At 37.2% G+C, this 12069-nt stretch overlaps 1 protein-coding gene across 1 annotated transcript in view; it reads right to left on the bottom strand.

Annotated features, from left to right (window-relative positions):
• ADGRL2 (adhesion G protein-coupled receptor L2) overlaps nt 1-4631 on the bottom strand; it is a 395707-nt gene extending 391076 nt beyond the window's left edge. The window contains exon 1 of the mRNA XM_087730654.1: nt 4489-4631. The gene's annotated coding sequence lies outside the window, so the exon portion shown is untranslated. The remainder of the gene's footprint in view (nt 1-4488) is intronic.
• Between the last annotated feature and the right edge of the window lie 7438 nt (nt 4632-12069).

Here is a 12069-nt window from a genome sequence, read left to right as displayed (position 1 = left end):
AGTGGCTAGTTACCGAGGGATTAAATTTTATCCATTCACACTCATGCACTTTCACATAACATTCCCCCTAACGTTAAAAAAAACCCCACCCCTCAACAAAACTGGCAGAATTAAAACAGTGAGAGGGATGAGGTCCCTTGCATGACAAATGTAACCTTTACATAGATAAGTGGCAGCACCACGCGGACTTTAAATACATCTTAATTCCTGTGTACACTTTGTCTCTTATAAAACGTAACCTTTGAGAAATATGTATGTATTGGTTAAGCATCTCTTACCCTCCTTTTTCCCTTTATTCCTCCCCCTAACATTTCAGTTGCAGTTGTTAAAACTAATGAAGAATTTTGCCACAGATCTTTTGCCTCAGGTACACTGGACAAAACCTCGGCATCTGATACTCTGATGTGGAATGGAGAAATAAATTCTAATCTAACCAAGTGATTTTGGAGGGTTTTTTATTTTTATTTCTAAAAGTGTTGAATTTCTACTGATCCACATTCTACATATTTCTTGTACTCAGTGATGTTTGAGGTCGCTTAGATTTTCGTTTGCATTAGATATTTTGTGTCCAAAGGTCAAATGAGCATTGCTTTTGAGTCAGATGCCTACTGGCTGTGTTTCTAATAGTTGATCTTTTCATACTGAGAGAAATAAAAAAGTGGGAGACAGTTCAAGCTATCCTAAATAAACAGACAGAAGTAAAGCAACAATTACTTTTCCTATGTGGACTGCTTTTGCTCATTTCTCCTCAAGAGATAACACTCTCTGACATAACGTCAGATAACCATGTTCAATGTTTCACAGACTTGCCATTTAATGATTCATTTCCACTCCACTTATTTTCTTTTTATCTGCCCCTCTTTTGGTGTATTTCATCTGTGAAAATTTTCATGTAGACTCCCCAAAACAGGTATTGGGGAGAGAGGGAAGAAAAAGGGTCCAATTTGACTTAAAACACCTCTAGAAATTATAAAGGGAGTATGATAGGATAGAAAAAAGAAATGTTCTCATGAGAATAGTTGTTTGCATAAAATTCTCAACTGTTACTAAAGCTTCAGTGCAGTTCCTGGGGAAGATGGATATATAAAGCCTAAGGTTAATTTCAGTCATTACCAAGCATTTTACATCTGCCGAAGAATTCCAAACATATAAAAAGATGTCAGTCTAAACCTTTAGACCAAAATAAATAAATAAATAAATAAGGAGCAACTTCAAAGGCTGTCAGTAGGCAAGTTACGGATCTGATTCAGCTTTTAACCCCTAGAGGTATAAGCACGCTTTAACTGCAAAAGAAATGCAAGGTCTGTACTCTGCAATGTTACATTTTAATAATCTACTCTACAGTATGAGGCAATGATAAAAAAGAAGAATATGATATAATTGTGTATGTAACTTGATAAGAAGTTGTTGGGAATGTATTCTTTCTATGCAATTATAGGAAAAATACTAATGACAAAACATTGACTGAGGACTTTGTTGACAATTAGATTTCCCATTTATAGCTGTACATTTTCTCAAAGGCTCTACCACTTGCTTTTTAGGATTCCCAAATTTTCTTCCTTCTCTGGAATATTTTTAAGGTTCAGCAAATGTAACTGCTTAGAACTGAAAACAACTAAGGCGTTTAGGAAGTTGGATGGAACTTATTAACAATTTCTATAACATCCTTTTAAGATGGTAATTTATCTTTTTAAGTGTCTTCTTAAAACCAGCAGAAAAGAGCCTGATGGGAGTAAAAGCCCTGCATTATATACAGCTACAAGGTTTACTGCATCCTGTAGATTCTGCTGCAAGGCACACTACAGCGGAGTATCAGGTAACTTATCTTGAAGAGATGTTTGACTGAGTTACTATAGCAATGGCAAGTTTGCAGAGGCAGAGGAAGAATCCACACCAATAGAAAAAAGGAACTGGCTGTAGAAGGACACTGACAATCTTGTTTAGAAAGCTGTATAGTATAAACTAGCCTGAAATGAAACACAAAGGTTCACTCCTTTGAGAGTTTACTGAAAATACATTAAGAGGCCTCAATAATATAAACACCTAATTTCTTCTAATTTATTTCTGTGTATCAAGCTGAGTTATGTCAGGTAAACCTAGTGAACTTACATGGAGAATTGAGTACATGATTTGGAAGTAACTGTATGAAATGCTGCTGATGACTCACTAAGGAACACTTTTGTCCCTGTAAGACATTGGTTGTTGGGTAAAAGGTGGAAAGGAAGCAGGAAATAACTGTCTGCTGCAACAATATTTTAATCCACTTACAAAAAATCTTCCTTGGAAAGGCCTTTTTCTCCTTTTTCATATCTTCAGTGGTGAGTCATCTCATCTCTGTATATTGCTAAACTCCACAGGGATCACCTTTACTTCCCAACTTTATCCTGGCCAGAGATTCAGTTAGACAAAAGATCCTTAATGTCTTTCCTTAAGTTCAGCTCTCTTCTCTAAAATCCATTCCCCTCCTCTTTCACAAAATGAAAGAAGTCTTTTTTAGAAATGCTTTTTTTTCTTTCTTTCTTTTTTTTTTTTTTCCTTTTCTTTCTTTTTTTTCTTTTCTTTCTGCTTGGGGGAGGCAGGATGCCTGTATCAAATCTCTCTTTTCTATAAATCAAAATTGCTTTGTGTGGAGCAAGTTGCTGGGAAGAATATATTTCTTTTTTCCTGTCCAAAAAAGACTCTAACATTTTACTTTTAAAACTCATAGAATAAAAATACATGCTTGTTCTCCCTAAGTAACATTAATTTACTCAAAAACTCTGCACTTGAAAGAGTTAATAAAAATTCTAATTACAGGATAAGAAAGAAAGGTCAGACTCCACTTACATCATTGTGAAGGGCTTTTATTACACACTGCTATAAAACATATTTCTTTTTTCAGTTGCCATCCTCACAGGGTAACCTGCATACCAATAGGATCTCCAAAATGCCATGAAGCAAAAGATATTTATCTGCTAAATTCTATGTACAGTTACTTAACAAATGCCAGAGAAAGAAAGATTGCTCTCTGCACAGTAATACTTGTGTAGATGTCTTCTTTATGCTAACAATGACAAGGCTCTCTAGGTTTTTACTGTACTCCAAAATCAGAATGCGTTTTTTCCCAAAAGCAGACTGTATATCAAAGAGAAAAGATGCACATTTTAGGCACTGAAATACTTAATATAGTGAGCAAGTACTCTTTCCTGAAGCATAGTAACTAAAAATATCTAATTCAGAAAGGTAAAACTGAAAATGTATGCCTCAAGTGTTCTTGAAGAAATTAGACAGGATATGTTTGGAAATATCTCTGCCTCTCTCTCTGTCTTGTCTGGTCAACTAAATTTTCATTTTAAACTCTGCCTAAAGCTTCACAGAACTGTTATTTGATTAGCTTGGGAGTGTTGGATAGTAAATCTATACAAAAGCAGGGTGGCTCCAAATCTAAACTTTGTCATTTCTTAACTCCAGCTGTGCAAGACAGCAAACATTGAACTTTACTGTGGGACAAGTGTAAGTCAGAACAATCCTAGTTTTTTCAACATATTACTCTTCAAATCCATTATTTGCGATTTAACACATCCAAAGTTGTTTTTATAGTTATTTTAATCATTTGCATCCCTAAATTCTGACAACAAATTCAAAGAAATATACATAAATAAATGCAAGATTTACTGTCTGCTTTCATAAAACCAGTGTGTGCTGTCAGATGCAATAGTTCAATATTTCATGTGATGTATGCTCAAAGTTAGAATGTAAGTAATGAAGTAGTGCCTGACTTCCCTTCTTAAGTTTTTTGAGAACCATATCCAAATAGTTGTTTCTGAGTTGCACTTTGTTTGCAAAGCAAGCACTGCCTGTCCAACCTTTCTAAACAACAGATACTAACAGAGAACCGTGAGGGTTCCATTTCACCACTTCTCCTGGCAATTCTCTTAACTATATGTTTATCTTGTGGTCTGAATTTATGACAGGCCCATTTGCAGTGAGGCCTGGAGTTTCCTTGTTTACAACACTGCAAAGTAAAAGGTGACCTTTTTATTTTTGTTTAAAACCTTTTAATAGTTTGTTCTGCTCTAAAGATAGCACCTTAATAAGGTTTCGGGCCAGAAAGCTCTCTTGATACTGTTTTCCTTTGGGGGGTAGAGAGCACTGCATTAACTTACATAGACATTAGAAAACATTTTAAAAAGAAAATACAAACTTGACTGTTGGTTACATTTGTAGATTAGAAAGCTGCTGTGCTAAGATCCTACCTGCCATTATGAAAAGGGAAAGAAAACGGAGCGGGGGGGGTGGGGGTGGGTGGGAATACATAACTGGCTAAATAAACAGTAAAACAGCCGTTTAAACAGTTGCACCTATACACACAAGTAACAAAAGCATCAGGCACCTGGCACAATTCTATTAGGACCTAATTCTGACAACAATATGCATCATTATAGTGGGATCTGATAATGAGCAAACACTGGAGGCATTACATGTCTTTAGAAGAATCAGACTTCCTACCTTAGACTGATAGAAGGTAAGTCCCCTTTTAAAGAAAGTTGTAAGTAAAACCAGGCAGCAGTTGCAGTAAATTGAATCCTTTCAGTCACTGTATACATGCAGCAGTTCTGCAATAAGGGAAAAATATAATGGGAGGAGCAGCTGTGAACGAGTGACCTCCTGAAGCTGAGTTCTCTTTGTGAATCAAGCACTGGGAGCCAGTGCCTCTGATTTGCATGGATTATCTCCACTTGAACAGATACATTTAAATTAACTGGCACAGGGGCACAAGGATAAAAAAAGAAAAAAAAAAAAGGAAGAGTAAGTGAGTGAGTGAAGGAGAGAGGGGAGCGGAGGAGAGCGAGGAAGGAGAGAGGAGATCGGGGCGCTTGGCTGGATACGCTGGTTGAGGCAGAGCTGTGTCTCAGAAGAGCTACAGCTCCCTCTTCATGTCGCAGTTGTAAGATGAGGAAAGCTGTCATTATGGTCGAGTTTAAAACAGATATCCCCCCTCCACTCCCCCCAGGTTCTGATGGTCCATTTGATCAGATTTCTATAAACACCTAATAGCTCAGTCTGTCATGCAGCTAGGGTTTTATACTGCAAGACTCAAACGGTTATAAATCTGCTAAACCCTGTTAAATGATTTTAAACATGGAAATATTTTGAACAGAGTAACTTGTACAAATGGAGATGGGATATTTGCAAGTGTGCCCTGGCAGATTTATTATTTGTGAGTGTGCAGGTGTCTTTAAAATAGTTAAGAGAAAGCAGCATTCAAAGCACTTCTGTGCAGGAGCATCGCTAACAGGATGATAGTGTGTGCTCCAGACAGTATTTTCAACGTTATCCAAAATCTATCAAGACAAAAGAGAGACAAAAAATTTGCATTCAACCACTTCAGAATTTCTCCCTTATTACCATAAATACCACAAACATTACCTGTTGCACATTCCTGATTTGATTTAAATGCAGTACTTAAGCTGATTAGAGAAATGTGAGAATATGTTCAACCCTCTTGAACCTGGCATCCAATCCAAGAGGAACCTGAACTAAACTTTATTTCTTTTGTTTAGAGTACTTCAAATAAGTTATTTTTACACCATTGTACAGAATTTTGTGAACCTCTAGACGTATTCATTCTGCTCAGAAATTAGACCAAAAGTCATGAAAAGCAAGTAGAACAGCTTGTCACGTGTCCCTTCTTCACCGGCTGAAAATACGAATGGATGCAATTAGCATTCTTTGAGAATTATTATTTGGTGAGATTTGGTGGGACAATATGTCCTATATTAGTGGTTAAAACAGTTGAACTTTGTCTTGTAAGAAGCATGTCTTACTTGTAAAATACTGCTTGTTCCAGAGATCAACAGAATGAAACTGTCTGCAAAGACAAGCAGGGCTAAATTCTGTCTCCATTTGCAGATCAAGCTGAGACCAACATGAATCTGTTGTGTTCCTGTTCCTGATCCATATTTCTGGGGTGAAGCCCTAGCAGTTCTCTTTGTAGGATCCTAACATTTACTTGTAACACAGATTCCAGAATGATGCCTCTATCTGAACAGAATATATGGTAAGTACTATAGTTAATCTAGTCATGAGAAATTGCTTCTTGGAAATAATCACATTTACAGTAAAATTTGCTGCAGATAAATGATCACATAGATATTGGACAAAGTAGTGGAGAATATATTTGGATTTTCTAATAAATGCTATGTGACACAGTTACTGGTGTCTGCCTGAGCCCCATAAAGTGTTTTGTCTGAGAAATGATCTTTGTTCACTGGAGAAGGTTTGGGAGTTTGATTATTTTAGTATGAGAGGGGGAGGATCCTTCAACTAGACTCTGTATATCTGAATATTTACCCAGATAATGTTTAACCTGACTGAAATCTCATCCTTCCCTGTGCACTCTCCAGAACCTCTCAACCTTGTTCTTTGGTCATATCGTACTTGTACGTTGGACCCCAAATTTTATTTCTCATTTTCTCGCTTGTTCTTTTTCCAGTGACCGCTCACCAGGTAATAACAGGTGAATTTGACTCCAGCAGGGCACTCAGAAGTCTAGTCTCACTATCAAACCTGTATATGATAGCTGTGGAAAGCAGCCTCCTGGTTGATAGACGGCTTTGAAAAAGATGGACTGTGAACCAAATTTGCTCCTATTACCCTGCACCCTGCAATACGCTCCTCAGTCCTGCAGTATGCCAAGCTGATAATAGCATAACTATTCAGTCCCACCAACCCATATGTCAACAGCAGCAGGGAAGCCTGGAAAAAGAAAGAAATAGCCAGCAATGAGAGGGATTTTCACCTTAAAAGTACAGGTAAGAGGAAATGACTATGTAAAGAATTGAGAGAGCTGTGGAGGGTACAAGACAAATTGCAGGGACAATATGAGCTGTGGGATGTATCTTATTCTCTGGAAAGATATGTATGCCTCAAGTGTCATCTGCTAAAGTTCATGAAGAGAAGACCTTACTTAGAGATGTGCCTGGAGGCAATGGTGAATGAAGATGTGAATTTGAGGAAACGGTGTAAGAAAAAGCAAACTGAATGGACAACTGGGGATTTACAGACACTTGTTGAGTGAGAGGTCGTAGAAGAGAGAGCTCAGAGGAGATGGGTGAGTCAGGGAAGCCTGCAAGAAAAAGAACAAGCGGAACAGTCTGGGAAACAGAGGAAAGCTAAAGAACATGCTTGCCATCTGGGAGACTGAAAAAGTACAACAGCCACAACCAAAACAGAAGGTAGAAAGAAAGTGGAAAAGTTAATTCTGCCAAAAATTGTAGGAAACTAGGATCCAAAGATGAGTGAGAATGGTAGAGAAGTTTGTGAGGGGGAAAGAACAAAAGGCAGGATCATCTGTGAATAGAAGGTAAAGTAGACTAAGAGAAAAAATAGTGTCTACATGAACTGGGAACCTGTGTTAAGGAGAAACAACTAAGTTGTCGGTAGATCAGTTCCACAGAACAGGATGTGAGGTCATTTCACAAGAAGGAGGATGTGGGATGTGGGTGGAAAAGGAAAAAAGGATTCTGCTAGGAATAGAGAAGAATTTTTTTTTTTTTATTTCATTTTCTTCACAGTGGGAGAATGACGCTATGAAATTCCCACTGGAATAAATCCAAGATGATTACACTGAATCATTTCATTTTAGGTAGAGGAAAAATGCCTAAAAAGTGAAGGCTCATGGGAATGATATCTGGCTGAATATCCATGGAAACAATTGGGACTGAGAGCCACATTGTTGAAAAAAGAACCTTAAGAAATACCGGGAAACCTTGGCAGAGGTTCATGTCATCTTCATGCTTTCTTACTGTACACAACAAGAAGAAAATCTGGTCAATGAAAACTGAGCTATGCTTGAGGAAATGCCAGTGCATGATCAGGAAAAGAAGGTAAAATTATATATTGGGACCACAGTATTGAAGTGCACATGCTACCCAAGAAAGATATGAAGAAAACATAAGTTACCTTGTGTAACTGTCATCTAATAATCTGACAGATTAAAAAGAAATAAGAAAGGACAACATGCATGAAACAGAATATGTTTGGGCCAAATTAATGCATATGTTTACCAAGCAATCAACAGCCAGTAAGAGTAAGTAACTATTACTGTATTTGTTTTAATAAGCAACACATATACTATGAGAAAACTGGTCCAAAACCTGACCATTAATTAAGCTCATTTAAATGAAATGGAACAATCAGTAAAAATAAGGCTTTATAGCTCAAAGGGGGAATTTTTATAACCTGGTAGGTCTTGTTAGTGAAATCAAATAGACTGATCTATTCAAGACCTTGAATGTGGAAGAACCTTGGAATGACTTTAAATCAAAGGTACTAAAGCTATGTGGAATGGCTAGCTGATGGAGGGGAGACGATGCATGTGAAAGTGGTCAAGGTATTCCACAGAAATGAAGAAATCCTTGAGAAAGAGTATTAGAGATATGCAGGGCACAGGAGGAAATAAAAAAGACATAACAGCAGAACCAGATGTATTTTAGAGGTCAAAATATAAGGTAAAGAGAAAACTGACAATAGTCAAACTGAACTATTTGAAACAAACAGCAAAACAGTCTTCATGCAGATAAAATGAGACCAAATAGAACATGGGACTTAAATACAAGGGGGAGTCAATGGAAATAAAGAAAATCTATCTACAATTAAAAACTAAGTGACTACTTTGTGTATGTTTTCAGTAATATTGACCAGAGAGGAAACAGGATAAATAATGGGGAAGAAGTCATGATGATAGAAATTACCAAACTGGAAGCAAAGCTAAAAGTATGGTGCATTCAGGCCAGTGAGAGATATCAAATAAACTCCATTTCACAATTCTGACAAGAAAGGGAACATGAAATCCCAAACCTGGTAGGAAGCAACTCAGACATGATACTGGCTGACTGGAGAATAGCGAATGTATTATCCATTTCTAAAAGGGAGACCTATGCTGCTACAAACCCATTAGTTTGACCTCAGTTGCTTTAGAAGAAATTTTGAAGGAAAAAATAATTGAAGAGAGGGAGGTAAATGGAAAATGGGATAACATACAAAAAGGATTTACTATAGATCGTGCCAAGTGAATTTGTTATCTCTCTTTAATAAGATAACTGATTTTCTAGATAAAGGATTTGTGATACATCTTATCTATATCTGTGCTGCATATGATACAGCATCACATAGGAAATGGGGGATTAGGAGAAGAGTTGTAAAGTGGATAAGAGATTGTCTAATGGATAGATGGCAACAGGTGGTATTGAAAGAAGCAGCATCAAACTGCAGGAAGTTTGCTAGCAGGAATCCTCAAAAATCAGTCTTGGGATCAATCTTTTTTTAAGATCCAGGAATAAAGAGAAAAAGTATGAAATCCATAGTTTCCATTAAGCTAGGAAACAAAGTCATTACAAAAAAGGATCACTGGAGTTTTTTTATTACATAAAATACATGTACCCAAATATTTTTTACACACACATAAAGTATGGTATTATATTTTTCTACAATAAAAAAAGAAATATTCATGCCATCCACTGGCCTGAGTGTGTGGCCTTTTCTGAAATTCTGTGCACAGTCTTTGTCACTTGGAGTCAAGAAAATATGCTAAAACTGGAATAACTGCAGAGAGGTGCAACTGCACCTGCTGACAGACTGGAGAGCCACCACTCAGGGAGGAGAGTGAAATGCTTTGCTGCTTTTGTCTGGCTAAGCAAAAAGCTGAAAGGGGATATGGCTGATGTCTACAAATGTTTTTATTAGACACCAGGCTGGAAAACAGCCATATAAAGCTATAGGACAAGGCTGACAAATGGAAAAGCAGCTCATGCTTAGATAAGAAGTGCAGAGATGATTCCAACCATCAGAAAAGAGAATTTTCCAGACTCCCAATAGCTGTAGTAGAGGGGGGAAAAAAATGACTGCATTTTAATGGAGAATGATTCTTTTATTAAAGAAGTCATCTCGCCTGGTTGCCTATGCAATTAGAAGACTAGACTTAAGAGATTCTTTGCCTTTTGTTCCCAGTTTCTGTAATATATTCCATTGAACTCGGCGACCTGTCATGTGTCTTCTCCCTCCCTCTTTTTTAGTGCCAATCAGTGTCTTTGGTGTTGTTGAAGAATCGAGCAGATACAATGGTGTATCTGTCACGCTTCAGAATATGCTGTCCGTAGATGCACTGTGCATTCTTCCCACTTCTACCCTTCATTTTGAAGCACGTCTGATAAGGAAAGATTATGTCATAGATACAACAATTATTTTAGCATCCGGTACAGAATCTGTTAGGCCCTCCATCCAAGATAACTAAGAAAAAGAAAAGGAACATTGAAAGGAACAAGATAATCTAGCCAGAAAAGACAAGAGTGCAGGTTATGAGGAAAATATTACTGGAGCAAAAGGAATGAGAAAAGAGTATTATCTTTTGGCCTGACTGAAATCACAGAGCAAGTCAGGCAGAGTCAGAGTGAAGGATGTAGGAAAGATTAGAGAAAATGGACAAAGAAATTCAAAAACATTTTTTAACTTTACAAGAGGCTTGATTTTGATTCACTTATAAAAGAGGACCCTTTGATTTATTTAAATCCACGTGAACATCCTTGCTCTGCGATTGTACAACCTGTTAACAATTCTCTGTTGATTAGACAATGGAAAAGCAGAAAAGAACCAATCATGGTTATAACGGCAGAAAAGCCAAATACATTCTAACAACTGGCTGTCATGTTGATAGGACGTTGCCACATCCCCGTAAGGGAAGTCCAGCATATATAACTCAGTACCTACAAAGTCAGATTAATATGCAAAGGCATGAATGTGCTTGCTGTTGGTTCTATTTTTGTTTATTCTCATTTCCAATATGGGCAGATGCGAACATCAACAATAACCAAGCACATTCAGATAAAATAAGACCTCCTAGATTTCTCATAACTTATCATAAATGTATATACAAACTGTAACTAAACCCCAAATATCCAAAATAATCAATATCAAAAGATTCTACCTGAATTAATTCTGGCAGAGCCAGAGCTGGTTAATTCCATAAAGAAGAACCTATGATCTCATTTCCTAAAGAGAAAAGTAGAAGAAATCAGATCTTTGGTGACCCTCTAAATGAAGCCTTTGCTTGAAGGAGGCCGAGCCAGTCAGAGATTTTCTGGTTGAAGAAATTTAATTGAGAAAAGCTGCTTTCTTGAACAGGAGAATTTTTGATAAAGTGTTGTAGATTCCGAGGAAGGCTCTGAGGAACCCTCTGATCCCTTGTAGGTCTTTTTGTAGAGGTGAAGAAATGTGATGCAGCAGTAGTGCAGCTGGCTGCGAGTTTCAGACCCAGTTTCCCCTGTCTCAGGTATGTAACTATGGGCAATATATTCACTGTTCTGCTTCAGATAAACTCACTGATAATAGCAAAGGTGTTGACAAGAACATAATTTTCATTGAGAAGCTATAGGGTCTGGAAACCATATAGAAAAAAATGGTCCTTCTATTAATTTAAACAAACATACAAACAGTCCTCTCTTAATCCTGTGAGGCAGATACCCTGCTTTTCAACTACCTGTAATAAGTCCAAAGGGCCTGTTCTGTAGAGGCCTTTATCACAAAGTCTGTAGGTCCAGGACAAAGCTAGAAAAGAATCTTACAACTAACTCTGCAATTTCCAAAGGTTTTTTTTTTAATCCCAACTTCTACCAAAATCTTCATAAAAGACAAAATGAACCACCTCAGAAACAACCTGTTTTAAGAGCAACCAGTCTTCAGGTTCCAACCTGGAGACAGCTCAAGTGTAACCCGCCAAGGAGATAATAGGTCATACATGTGGAATTCAGCCCCCAAATAAGCCACTCAGAAGCTGAGAATCCACATCCCACCAAAAATTTAATTGAAAAAAATATTCCATACATTTTTCACAAAATGTGCAATCTATGAAAAAAGGAAAGTTGGTGTCTGATGAGAAACTATTCATTGGAAAACTCCTGTATGACTTTAATTCTTCTGTATGCTTGCAGATATGTATGAGGTTTTTCTCAATTTGGAGAGAATCTCCAAAGTAGTTTCATAATTTGTATAAAAAAATGGAAGAATGCATGCTCTGAATACTTTGAGGTTTAC

The sequence above is a fragment of the Nipponia nippon genome, unplaced genomic scaffold, assembly GCF_047370975.1.
Source record: "Nipponia nippon isolate SJK-2023a ecotype South Korea unplaced genomic scaffold, ASM4737097v1 scaffold_5, whole genome shotgun sequence".
NCBI lineage: Eukaryota > Metazoa > Chordata > Aves > Pelecaniformes > Threskiornithidae > Nipponia > Nipponia nippon.
The sequence above is the reverse complement of the archived record's forward strand: the minus strand, read 5'-3'. Positions and strand labels throughout refer to the sequence as shown.